This window comes from Rhinoderma darwinii, chromosome 1 (genome assembly GCF_050947455.1).
Source record: "Rhinoderma darwinii isolate aRhiDar2 chromosome 1, aRhiDar2.hap1, whole genome shotgun sequence".
NCBI lineage: Eukaryota > Metazoa > Chordata > Amphibia > Anura > Rhinodermatidae > Rhinoderma > Rhinoderma darwinii.
Window position 1 is genome coordinate 585,067,779 of NC_134687.1, and position 13,761 is coordinate 585,081,539.

Here is a 13,761-nt window from a genome sequence, read left to right on the forward strand (position 1 = left end):
ACACACATGCTTTAGAAACTGCAGTGTGCGGAAGGTCTGACCAGGCATTAGCTGGCCAACAGTTATTGGAGTAGAAAATAATGTATGTCATTTATAAATAAGGATCATTATTATTTTGCCCACACCCACAAGCAGAAAACTGTTGTCCTCACGAAAAAGAGGAAACTGGGGACCCCCAGGTGCTGAGTAAACATGGTGAATATACATTTGCCAGTTTCTACTACACACTTACTCTAATATTACTCCATAATCTATTGGTCTTTATGTATCCTGCAGCTATCATATCACCAAAAGACCAGTAGCATATCCATCTAGGGTAAAAAGTTTGCATATTGGGGGAAACAAAAGGTAGTGGCAGCAGCTAGTCATCCCTCATCACAGGACACTTCCATTTCAAGAGAACTTGAAAGACTTTCTGTAACTTCATTACTTCTGCAGATCTATTTGACTGTGAATATAGGGAAAGTAGCTGAAGCAAGAATTATGTAACAATAGAAGGGAATAATTACTAAACATCACTCGCTTGTAAGCAGATATAAGATATATTGCACTCTAGCTGTTCAACATAAGTCTTGTAATTTCCATTTGTGCTTTGCATGTAACCTAATATTGATAGTGTCAATAGGAACTTCATTCATTTTTTTCTTTGTTAAAAGCATTCCTCCATCAGTTATAATGATCTGGATTTGTAATTATCATGAAACTGCAAGGTTCTGTCTCATACGCACTGCTATCAGTGTTACTTTCACAACCCACTTCCAGACTCATTTATAAACTGCTGTGTTCTCTAATATCCAACTGTTCACGTGAAAACATCTCCGGAGGTCATAAAATAGAAATGTTAAAATCCGCTTTTCAAAATATTTCTAATAGAATATTAATTCCTATTCTATATTTCATCTTGAAATCCATTGTAAAATAGGTCTCATCATGTGTCATTTTCATATTTATATTTGTGTATTCGTACTGCGCTCAGTATATGATCCCTTATGACACAGTATAAGTTTTGTGTTTAGTGACCGTGTTCCTATTTCCTGATCTAGGGTAGTTTTTTCCAAGTTAAAAAGAGAAGGGCTGGTTTTAGGGTGTGGCAAACTGGCCAATTGCTCAAAGTCTCTATCTCCTAAGGCTGAATTCACACGAGCATGTTCGGTCCATAAAGGACGGAATGTATTTCGGCGGCAAGTCCCGGACCGAACACAGTCCAGGGAGCCGGGCTCCTAGCATCATAGTTATGTACGATGCTAGGAGTCCCTGCCTCTCTGTGGAACTACTGTCCCGTACTGAAAACATGATTACATTATGGAACAGTTGTCCTGCAGCGAGGCAGGGACTCCTAGCGTCGTACATAACTATGATGCTAGGAGCCTGGCTCCCTGCACTGTGTTCAGTCCGGGACTTGCGGCCGAAATACGTTCCGTCCATTACGGACGTAACATGCTCGTGTGAATCCAGCCTAAGGGGCTCCCCAATGACAGGAGCTCAGGAACAACTGGAATTTACTATTGACCCCTTCACTATGCCTAAACCACCAGGGAATGTGAAATTTACCCCTTAACTTCCCTTAATTTTAATTAACACTTCCACCTCCACAGACCACCAGGGATTTTTAAATTACCATAGAAAAACGGAGAGCGGGGCTTACTTTGCTTGTTGCCGGAGGTCCTATTCTATGAAATTGCCTCTAAAAGACAGTATATAGCATTTGATAAACAATTACAACAGTTTTATATTCGGTTTTACATTATTTTTCCTGCCTGTTAGATAAGTGCTTTTTTTGTGCATATAATAATATTAACACCCGGATCCCATTTAGCCTTGATATAGGATTGAAATGAAACAAAATAGTCTGGTAAAATATGATTGATCATTTGTGTGTTCGTTTAGATTATTGTTTTAACAAATCAAGTTCATTGGGATAATTTCAGATTCGCAATACAAACCACAAAGCTTCAACATAAGGAAATAGAAGCACAGAAGAATAGTGTTATATGGTACCCACAGTAGCATAATACAAGTAAAGAACTGCTTGACTATACCATGCCTCGAAAAACAGGGGGGAGAATTTCCTCCAGCTCACCTAGTCACAAGTAGGGTGGTCAGCACACGGATCCTCGTGTCGGCACACGCGGGGGATATGGCAGAAAAAAGAAGGTTGGAACCAGCACTGAGAATAATGAATCTGTTTAAAACAGGAAACTATTACAAGCCATGACTAAGGACCCAGATAGGGTCTGAAACGCGTAGGCTACCGCCTATTTCTCATCACTCTCTGAACTTTTGGACATTACCTGCCCGTCATCACCATTTTTCTGCTCATTGCTTTTATTCAAATTAATATTAAAACTTGGAAATAGTTTCCTGTTTTAAACAGATTCATTATTCTCAGCGCTGGTTCCAACCTTCTTTTTTCTGCCATATACCATGCCTCTCAAATGGTGAAGTACAGCTAGGAAAGTAGTTTTGAAAGGAGCGTTAAGCCGGATTCACGCTGTGCGATTTTACCATGCGTTTTTTGTTTTGGTAGTTAAACTTCCATGTCTTTCAATGAGCGTTCAGCAACCAAAATGAAACAAACACATGTTAAAAATTAAACAAAAATACACAGTGTGAACCCAGCCATAATATTTATTGTACAAGGCTTTATCTGGCTGCAGCATTATCCAGTTTAACCCCTTGCAGTCACAGAAATTATTTTTTTTTTTCGTTTCCAGTTTCACTCCCCGCCTTCCATGAGCCATAACTTTTTTGTTTTTCCATCAGTGGTGTGAAGGCTTGTTTTTTGCGGGAGAAGTTTTAGTTTCTATTAGCGTTATTTACAGTACCATGTAATGTATTGGGAAACTAAAAAATAAATATATGTTGGGTGGAATTGGAAAAAACTGTGATTTCTAAATTTTTTGGGGGTTTAGTTTTCACATCTTTCACCGTGAGGTAATTATGACAAATACATTTGATTCTGCTGGTTAATACTATTACGGTGATACCAAATTTATATAGTTTTTTTTAAAATGTTTTACTACTTTTACAAAGAAAAAAACATATGTTAAAAAAAAAAAAAATTTGTGTCGCAATATTCTGAAAGCCATAATTTTTTTATTTACAAAGAAAACGGTGACTCTGGCGTTATTTTTTTTTTTTACTGCTTTCACCGTTCGAGTTAAATAATGTTATATTGTAATAGTTCTGACTTTTACGGACGCGGTGATACCAATCTTGTTTATTATTATTTTTTTACATTACTCTGAGTTTTTATTTTTTAACTTTTACTTTTTGTATTTTTTTTTTCACTACTGAAAATTTGATTTAACTCTTTCTTACAATTTTTATTAGTCCCCATAGGGGACTTAAACTAGCGATTGTCATATTACTGGTCCAATACACTGCAATACTGATGTATGCAATACTAATGATAGGATGATCACAGGGAGTCCTGCTGCTGGAACCCCAGCGATCAGCTTTGATCTGTGGTGGAATCCACCTGCAAGTGTACAATTGGTCTGCAGCATTGCCACAGGTGAAACAAAACATGACATAATTCTCATTTAAATCAATTGGCTGTCAATTTAATGCACAGAAGTGCTGGGTTCTCCTGGACGAGAGATGCTTTTTGTGGCTAATCTTACTAATAGATGAGGGTGACCCTTAGACCATGTTCAAACGTGGCAGAATTTTTCTGCTAAAAACGTTGCTGCAGATTCTTTGCGAATCTGCAGCAACATTTTCATATTTGACAGGTAATTCAGACATTGTGGATATCACAGCAGACTTGCTGCAGATTTCAGTTTTTACAATGCAAAGGCTTAAGGGCATGACCACACATGGCGGAATTCCTCCGCAACTGTCCGCATCAATGCCGCACAGAATCTGCGTTGCAGATTCTGCAGCGGATCTGCACAAAATGTGCAGAAAATTGATGCGGACTGGCCGCTGCGGACTGCAGGAAAAGTGCTTCTCTTCTCCCTATTCAGTGCAGGATAGAGAGAAGGGACAGCACTTTCCCTAGTGAAAGTCAAAGAAATTCATACTTACCGCCCGTTGTCTTGGTGACGCGTCCCTCTTTCGGCATCCGGCCCGACCTCCCTGGATGACGCTCCAGTCCATGTGACCGCTGCAGCCTGTGCTTGGCCTGTGATTGGCTGCAGCCGTCACTTACACTGAAACGTCATCCTGGGAGGCCGGACTGGAGACAGACGCAGGGAGTTCTCGGTAAGTATGAACTTATATTTTTTTTTACAGATACATGTATATTGAGATCGGTAGTCACTGTCCCGGGTGCAGAAACAGTTACTGCCGATCGCGTAACTCTTTCAGCACCCTGGACAGTGACTATTTACAGACGTCTCCTAGCAACGCTCCCGTCATTACGGGAGCCCCATTGACTTCCTCAGTCTGGCTGTAGACCTAGAAATACATAGGTCCAGCCAGAATGAAGAAATGTCATGGTAGTAAAAACAATACGCTCCGCAGCACACATAAGATCTGCGGACTTCATTGCGGAATTTTGACTCTCCATTGAAGTCAATGGAGAAATTCCGCCATGAGTCCGCAACCAGTCCGCCACTGCTCCGCAACAGACAGAGCATGCTGCGGACACCAAATTCCGCTCCGCAGCCTATGCTCCGCAGCTGAATTGTACGCATCGTGTAAACGAACACTGCTAAATTAAAGTGAAAGTCAATGGAGAAACGGCTCCGCTGCGGATTAACGCTGCGGAGTGTCCGCAGCGGAATTTAAGTGAAATTCCGCCATGTGTGAACCCGCCCTTAAACCGCTGTGAAATTCAGCTTCTTCTCCACAAAGTAATGAGCATGATGCGGAGGGAAAATTCTGCACTGCAGCCTAAATTCTGCACAGTTATTTTCTGCAACGTCTGAACTAAGTTTCCTAAAAATGTATAGAAACAGATGTAAAAAACGGCTGCTGCAGAATTCCATTGCGGACTGTCCACAGCGGAATTCAACAGCAATTCCGCTACGTCTGAATGTGCCCTTAGGGTATGTGCACACGACCTGTTTTTGGCCATTTTTGGGCCGTAAAAGACCCGAAAAACAGCTGAAAAATCAGAACGCCTCCAAACATCTGCTTATTGATTTAAATGGGAAATACGGCGTTCTGTTTCGACGAGGCGTTTTTTCATTGACTCAATAGAAAAACGGCCGTAAAAAAGGTTGCGAAAAACGCGAGTTGCATAAAAAACAGCTGAAAATCAGGAGCTGTTTTCCCTTGAAAACAGCTCCATATTTTCAGACGTTTTTAGCTAAGCGTGTGCCTAATAAGATATGTGAAAATGGGTTTTTATAAACCAGACAGATCCTTTAAATTTATACTGGGTTAAGAACAAATAAATAGTAAATTGAGGAATATATTAATATAATTTGGCCTTGACTCCCACCACATGTTCTGGCTGGTAGGGTCCCAGTAGAAAAAGTGTCAGATGCCCTGCTCAAATATACACCGTGTTCCAAATTATTATGCACATTGGATTTAAGTGTCATAAACATTTAATTATTAGTTTTTCAATTAAACTCATGGATGGTATTGTGTCTTAGGGCTCTTTGGATCATTGTAATCAATCTCAGACACCTGTGATAAGTAGTTTGCCAGGTGTGCCCAATCAAAGGAAAACTACTTAAGAAGGACGTTCCACATTATTAAGCAGGCCACAGGTTTCAAGCAATATGGGAAAGAAAAAGGATCTCTCTGCTGCCGAAAAGCGTGAAATAGTGCAATACCTTGGACAATGTATGAAAACATTGGATATTTCAAGAAAACTTAAGCATGATCATTGTACTGTGAAAAGATTTGTAGCTGATTCAGAGCACAGACGGGTTCATTCAGATAAAGGCATAATGAGGAAGGTTTCTGCCAGACAAGTTAATAGGATTAGGAGAGCAGCTGCTAAAATGCCATTGCAAAGCAGCAAACAGGTATTTGAAGCCGCTGGTGCCTCTGGAGTGCCGCAAACCTCAAGGTGTAGGATCCTCCAGAGGGTTGCAAGTGTGCATAAAGCTATTATTCGGCCACCCCTAAACAATGCTCACAAGCAGAAACAGTTGCAGTGGGCTCTGAAATACATGAAGACCAATTTTCAAACCGTGTTGTTTACTGATGAGTGCCGTGCAACCCTGGATGGTCCAGATGGATGGAGTAGTGGATGGTTGGTGAATGGTCACCATGTCCCAACAAGGCTGCGACGTCAGCAAGAAGGTGGCGGAGTCATGTTTTGGGCTGGAATCATGGGGAGAGAACTGGTAGGCCCCTTTAGGGTCCCTGACGGTGTGAAAATGACCTCTGCAAAGTACGTAGAGTTTATGACTGACCACTTTCTTCCGTGGTACAAAAAGAAGAACCGTGCCTTCCGTAGAAAAATTATCTTCATGCATGACAATGCACCATCTCATGCTGCAAAGAATACCTCTGTGTCATTGGCTGCTATGGGCATAAAAGGAGAGAAACTCATGGTGTGGCCCCCATGTTCCCCTGACCTCAACCCTATTGAGAACCTTTGGAGCATCCTCAAGCAAAATATCTATGAGGGTGGGAGGCAGTTCACATCAAAACAGAAGCTCTGGGAGGTTATTCTGACATCCTGCAAAGATATTCAAGCAGAAACTGTCCAAATACTCACAAATTCAATGGATGCAAGAATTGTGAAGGTGATATCAAAGAAGGGGTCCTATGTTAACATGTAACTTGGCCTGTTAAGTTTTTTTTTGATTGAAAGAGCTTTTGATTTCTGTAAATATGACCTCCTAATGCTGCAAATTCAACAAATTACCATTTTAGTTCTCTTTACAACCTTTAAAATGTTTTGATCTATATTGTGCATAATAATTTGAAACAGTGCATTTTGAAGTTTTTACTTCTAAAAAAAAAAATCTGTTATCATTACTAGATTTGTTCAATAAAATTCTCATTATACTCCAACGGTTGATTCCTTGAAGATTATACTGACTGTCATTTGCATCGACTATTTAGGAAAATCAGCGAAAAAGAAAATTTGCATAATAATTTGGAATGCGGTGTATGACCTCACAGAGTCCCTAAGGGGTTAGTATTATTAAAATGTAGGCACTCCATGTACCATTACATGGAATCTCCATAAGGCACTGTATTCTAGCCTAGAAGCAATCGTTCTTAGGGAGACTAAGGGTATGTTCACACGGCCTATTTTCAGATGTTTTTGGGGCCGTAAATGGCCAGAAAAATGGCTGAAAATACGGGGGCTGAATGCCTCCAAAGATCTGCCCATTGATTTGAATGGGAAAAACTGTGTTTCGTTCCCACGGGAGCGTTTCTTTACGCGTCGTTTGTAAAAACGGCACGTAAAAAAATGCCCCTTAAAAAAGAAGTGTATCTCACTTCTTGGGCCGTTTTCCATTGTCTCAATAGAAAAACAGCTCCAAAAACGGAAGTAAAAAAAAGCCTGATGCATAAAAAAAACGTCTGTAAACCAGAGGCTGTTTTCCCTTGAAAACAGCTCCGTATTTTACAGCTGTTTTTTGTTTAGCGTATGAACATACCCTAACTCTGTAAGGCTGGGTTCACACGAGCACATTAACGTCCTTAATGGACGGACGTATTTCGGCCGGAAGTCCCGGGCCGAACTCAGTGCAGAGAGCCGGGTTCCTAGCATCGTAGTTATGTACGACGCTAGGAGTCCCTGCCTCTCCGTGGAACTACTGTCCCGTACTGAAAACATGATTACAGTACCGGACAGTTGTCCTGCAGAGAGGCAGGGACTCCTAGCATCGTACATAACTATGATGCTAGGAGCCCGGCTCCCTGCACTGAGTTCGGTCCGGGACTTCCGGCCGAAATACGTCCGTCCATTACGGACGTTAATGTGCTCGTGTGAACCCAGCCTCATATGGCATGTGATGTGTAAAATCAGAGGCACACAGAGGTATAGTATGTAGCCATTGGAGTCTATGGGTGCTGTGTTACAGATCTTTAAAACCTGGATATGTAGTACAATCAAAGATGCACTCAGATTAAATCTCTGGATGAGTAGCACATCTTAAACAATCTAAGTTGAGAAGGATCTGGGTGTACTTGTAAATCATAAACTAAATAACAGCATGCAACGTCAATCAGCTGCTTCAAAGGCCAGCAAGATATTGTCTTGTATTAAAAGAGGCCTGGACTCGCGGGACAGGGATGTAATATCACCACTTTACAAAGCATTAGTGAGGCCTCATCTAGAATATGCAGTTCAGTTCTGGGCTCCAGTTCATAGAAAGGATACCCTGGAGTTAGAAAAAATGCAAAGAGCAACGAAGCTAATAAGGGGCATGGAGAATCTAAGTTATGAGGAAAGATTAAAAGAACTAAACCTATTTAGCCTTGAAAAAAGACAACTAAGGGGGGACATGATTAATTTATATAAATATATCAAAGGCGCATACAAAAAATATGGTGAAATTCTGTTCCATGTAAAACCCCCTCAAAAAACAAGGGGGCACTCCCTCCGTCTGGAAAAAAAAAGGTTCAACCTGCAGAGGCGACAAGCCTTCTTTACTGTGAGAACTGTGAATCTATGGAATAGTCACCGCAGGAGCTGGTCACAGCAGGGACAGTAGATGGCTTTAAAAAAGGCTTAGATAATTTCCTAGAACAAAGAAATATTAGCTCCTATGTGTAGAAATTTTTCCCTTCCCTTTTCCCATCCCTTGGTTGAACTTGATGGACATGTGTCTTTTTTCAACCGTACGAACTATGTAACTATGTAATACAGAAAACTTCCATATTCCTGTTCACACCATGGATTCTGGGGAACATCTACCACATGCAGTGCATTACTAAAGCACCAAGCTTTCTAGTGGAAGCAATATTAAGTGTAGACCTCAACGAGTCAAAAATGTTGATGGTGCTGGTCTTGATTGTCCACTAAAACACAAATGTACCTCTCAGTGACCAAAAAGACTGGACAACCTAAAATACATATTTTACTTCATATTTTTGGCACCAGTCTGTGCTTGAAATCAACATAAAAGTACATATGCATCAAGCATCAACTGGGAAAGATGTTACTTTACATCTGTATATTTAATTTACTACTATTCTCTCATAGTCTTACGTCATTTTTGGCTTCCTATAGACCTAAGATTTTTGTAGGTTTGTCTGTGGTTTGTAGATAGGGTTGTAAGGTACTGTATACTGGCAAGGAAATAATATAAGATGAATCATTTGTTCAATGTTATGTAGCTTTATCACTACATAACAAGAATATAATAATGGCATAATGCTTGTAATATTTCCTGTACATATTGATTCATGCAAAATATGGTCAAGTACTGGATCGTACCCGGCTCTTCCCGGCACCCCTGTTCGCGGTGGGTACCAGGGTAATAATGGGGGTTAGTGTTAGCCTCTGCATCGGCTAACACTAAGCCCCGCCTTAGTAATAGACGCTGCCAATCAACCGGCGGCCATTACTAAGGCAGTAGTAATACATTTAAAAAAAAACACAGACAGATAAAATACTTTATTGAAATTAAAAAAACACACAACCCTCATTAACCATTTTATTGATAATAAAAAAAGCCATCACCGAAGTAGTCCAATGACGAACCTGTAAAAAACACAAAGAACTATTAGTAACAGGTGGTAGGCTTAGATACAGGGTCCAACAGACAGTATCACATATGGGCCCTGTATCTAAGCTTACCATGTGGTTATGTAAGATGCTTAGATAAAGGGCCCCAGCAGACAGTAATCTTATACAGTATAAGATTACTGTCTGCTGGGGCCCTGTATATAAGCCTACCGTATAGGCTAAGCTTACAGCTATACAGGGCCCATCAGATAGAATCACACATGGGCCTTGTATCTAAGCCTACCATGTGATTGGCTTAGATACAGGGCCCAGCAGACAGCATCACACAATCTGTGATCCTGTCTCATGGGCCCTCTAAGCCTGCTACATCGTAGACTTATAGGGGTTGTCCAGTCCCTAAACATTGATGGCCTATCCTCAGGATAGGCCATCAATAGCTGATGGGTCAGGGTCCGACTCCCCGGGCCACCGCCAATCAGCTGTTTTGAAGGGGCCACAGTGCTCGTACTAGAGCTGCTTCCCATTCATTTCCCTCACTTGCTCACACTGTGAGTCGCCAACACTGATTCACAGTGTGAGCAAGTGACCGGAATAAAGGGGAAGCAGCTCTCGTACGAGCGCTGCAGCCCCTTCAAAACAGCTGATTGGCGAGATGCCGGGAGTCGGACCCCGATCTATTAGCTTCAACAGACAGGGATATTAATCTTACCCTCCTCTTCAGTTGCAGCGGAGGTCCTGACTCTATCCAGGGTCGGGATATTGTGCGCGGCGCATAGCGTTGTGACGTCATGCGCTGCGCACTGTGCTGTGACGTCAGGAACTTCGCTGCCCTCCGGAAACCAGGCGGGTAAGTACTGTCAGTTACTATAGTAACAGGGGCCCGTGGCCCCAGTTACTATACTAACTTTTTATTGATGTGGTGCGGGGGGCCACGGGCCCCCCTGGCTTCGGGCCCAGTCGCAATTGCAACCGCTGCGACCCCTATACCTACGCCACTGCTTTACACACTCAGAACAACACAAGGAGTTATATTTACAGGTGATTCTGTGATTTTAGGAGGGAATGCTCAGGAATGGGTGCAATATGAATAAAGTCATTTAAACATAAATGACATAACCGAATGACTGAGCATTGACATGAACACAATTTCTTACAAAAAAAATACACCAAAAAAAAGATGTATTTAATCATTCCAGGCAAGGCAGATGAGTTACCATTTTATAATGAACCTGTAGTACAAGAAGGTTTGCACCTGTCACTATTGAACTCAGATTAGTTACACAGAGTAATCTTCCAGGCGGGTTGTGAATGGTAAATGCTGCTTAATACTCTACAATATAAATATCTTTAACAGAAGGAGAATATAAAGTTTCTGTTGTGCTTTTCCACAAGATTGAAGCCATCACATTTCCTTAATAGTGGAATTTTAACATGGCAATCATTGATACTTTGCCACATACATAGATGTTTTACACAAATTACATGTCCCTTTGATCCATTAAGATAGAACAGCATAAGATGTTCATTTTCTTGAAGGTTTTTGGTCTGTAAAAGGAATTAAGTAACAGGATCCAACATCAGGCCTCACACAGCTACTGCATTCAAACTTGTCACCCTGCTAGAGTAGAGCACAAGTAATAGCAAAATGATTCTTAACAGCAGAGAAGTACATTACTTCATGAAAGGCAGTCTTAACCATTTCACACCCCAGTAACCAGAGGTGACTCATCTAATAGTTGTGTAGTCTATGAAATCTATAAACTGCATGCTTAAATTCCTGGAAATCAGTTAGCAAAAATACTAAGAAAAGCGTAATGTGAAATGTTTCTTTTTTTCCAAGATTTTGGCAAATTTGTAGGTAACCTAGACAGGGGGTCTAGAAAAAAGATAAGGGTGCTACATGAAAAAAAAAAATTGAGTCTCCATCTTCTTGTGTTGGAACGGATTACCAACCGACTAAAATGGTCCTATTATTTTTACATTTTTGCTCCATCTCTTATAGAAGAGTAAACTGGTCCAGCTCTCAGGCCACAACACTGAGAAAAACTTTGTGAACTGTGGGCTCCAGGGCAGACATTTATACACCTGTATGGTACCTACAAAAATTGTCATTAGTGGTATATTTTGTAGAGTAAGTTTATCTATGCTATGGTAAATCTATAAATAAAATAAAAACTATTGGTCACCTTCTAGTGGCAAAAACAGGTAAAATATCAAGTTAAAAAAATAAAGATTATTATTATGACCCTCAACCCATTCTCTGATTATGCTTTCATATCATCCTCTGGCTTTTCACATCCTGATCTCTTCCGTTTCTTTGGCGCATTGCGGCTTAGAGGATCCACAGCTCTGGTGAGAACCGTAATACTAAGCCTTTTGCATTTACTTGCAGTCTAGCAAGCTCACAGCTTTTTCCATATCTCCCATAACCTTGGATTAAGTGGGCAGCGTGCATGCTGGGCCATCACTGCAAACAACTGCTCCCCACCACAGCCATCCACAGTAGAAGAAACTGACTACTAAGTTAAATGTAATCTTCTAACCAGATTTAACCAACCCTTTTTTTATACAGTTCCTTTTGGCGGTATTTATTACAACCAATGTCTTCATCCCTCTTATTCAATGTATTCTCTTACCTATCTAAAATAGTGTTTTTGAAGTTGACCTTATACTGCCAAATCACTTAAATCCTGATTTTCTCCTGCTTCAATATATCATACGTGGGTCCTATTTGTCATTGGTAAGTCTAGGACACAGGTAGATTTATTAAGCCATTTGTGACAGTTTTCTGGAGACAAAAAGTAGCAAAATTGGGGCTTCTGTTTAAGACTGGCGCATGAAACGCCAGTCTTAGTAAATTCCCACCACTGTCTCCTTATATTAAGAACTTGAAAAATGTCATAGCTATATGCAAGTTTCAGATGTATAAATAGCAATTTTGCACCAATAACTTAGTGTGGCCTATGGGTCTCTATGTGAAGTCATTGATAGTTAGATGAAGGGCCCAGGTAGAGCTTTTTTTTACTATGAAAATGACCTACACATATTTATTCTGTGATGGAACCTGCAGCTGTTTTATTTTTAGTAAGGTACAATAATACTGAATTTTATAAGTGATTATCTTTTAAACTTATTAAGGTCTCCCATATCATTGTTTCTGTATCCCCAACAAGTCACGTTTTCAAAATGTTTGTATTATTGCACAGGTGAAATAATTATGTTCAATGTATCAGAAATAGTCACAGGCGCTCACTCTGTGGGATATCCTCAAATTGTGACCTATTGGGGCACTTGAGAACTGTTCCAAGATAACCAGCAATGTAATCGTTTAATGCCCTCAAGGGTGATGAGACAGAGTGACCCATAATAATATAAAAATCCCAATGTCACAGGCCATTTACTAATAAATATACATATGATTATAAAACACTTTCAAATTGAGGCAAGTTGTGGCAACGGACCAAATCACTACTGCCTGTCCATTATATTATGTCAGAATACTATCTCAATTTGCCAAATATGACCGATTCAAACACTGACAAACCTAACAAATAAAGCAAACTAGACAACCAGTTTAACTGCCATCAAATTCTATATTTCTACGAAAAGCAAATTAATTTTGATCAATAAAATCTCATAAATATTACTATTAAGGCACGAGTCATTTATGAAGAGCTTCCATAAGGTGCTCCTTGTATTGTGCTACACACCTTGAATGGCTAGGACTCCTTTTTGGCACACTAGTGCCTCAGCTGCGACCGTTTGATGCTTTGCAGCCAATTAGAAAGTTAGGTTCTATAATTAGTATTTAACATGCGCTTTTGAATTGTGCTTCAAATAGAAGTTTGGGGTGCTGATCAGAGGGAACGATTTTATAGATGCTCTTTATTAAAATGGTCTGTCTGGTCACAGATTTTCAATGACTTGTGCTTTTATATGGATACATCAGAGATTTTTTTGTCAAATGTTTTTTTTGCCTGCATTTATATTAATAATATTATTATGGACATTATTGCTCATTATTAGTCTTATTATTTTATGTATTATTTTTTATTATGGTTGTTGTTTTGTTGTTGTTGTTGTTGTTGTTGTTGTTGTTATTATTACTGTTTTGTTGTTGTTAGTAGTATAAGTGGTATAAATATTATTATTATTGTTGTTTTTGTTGTTGTTTATATTATCAGTAATATTTGTCTATA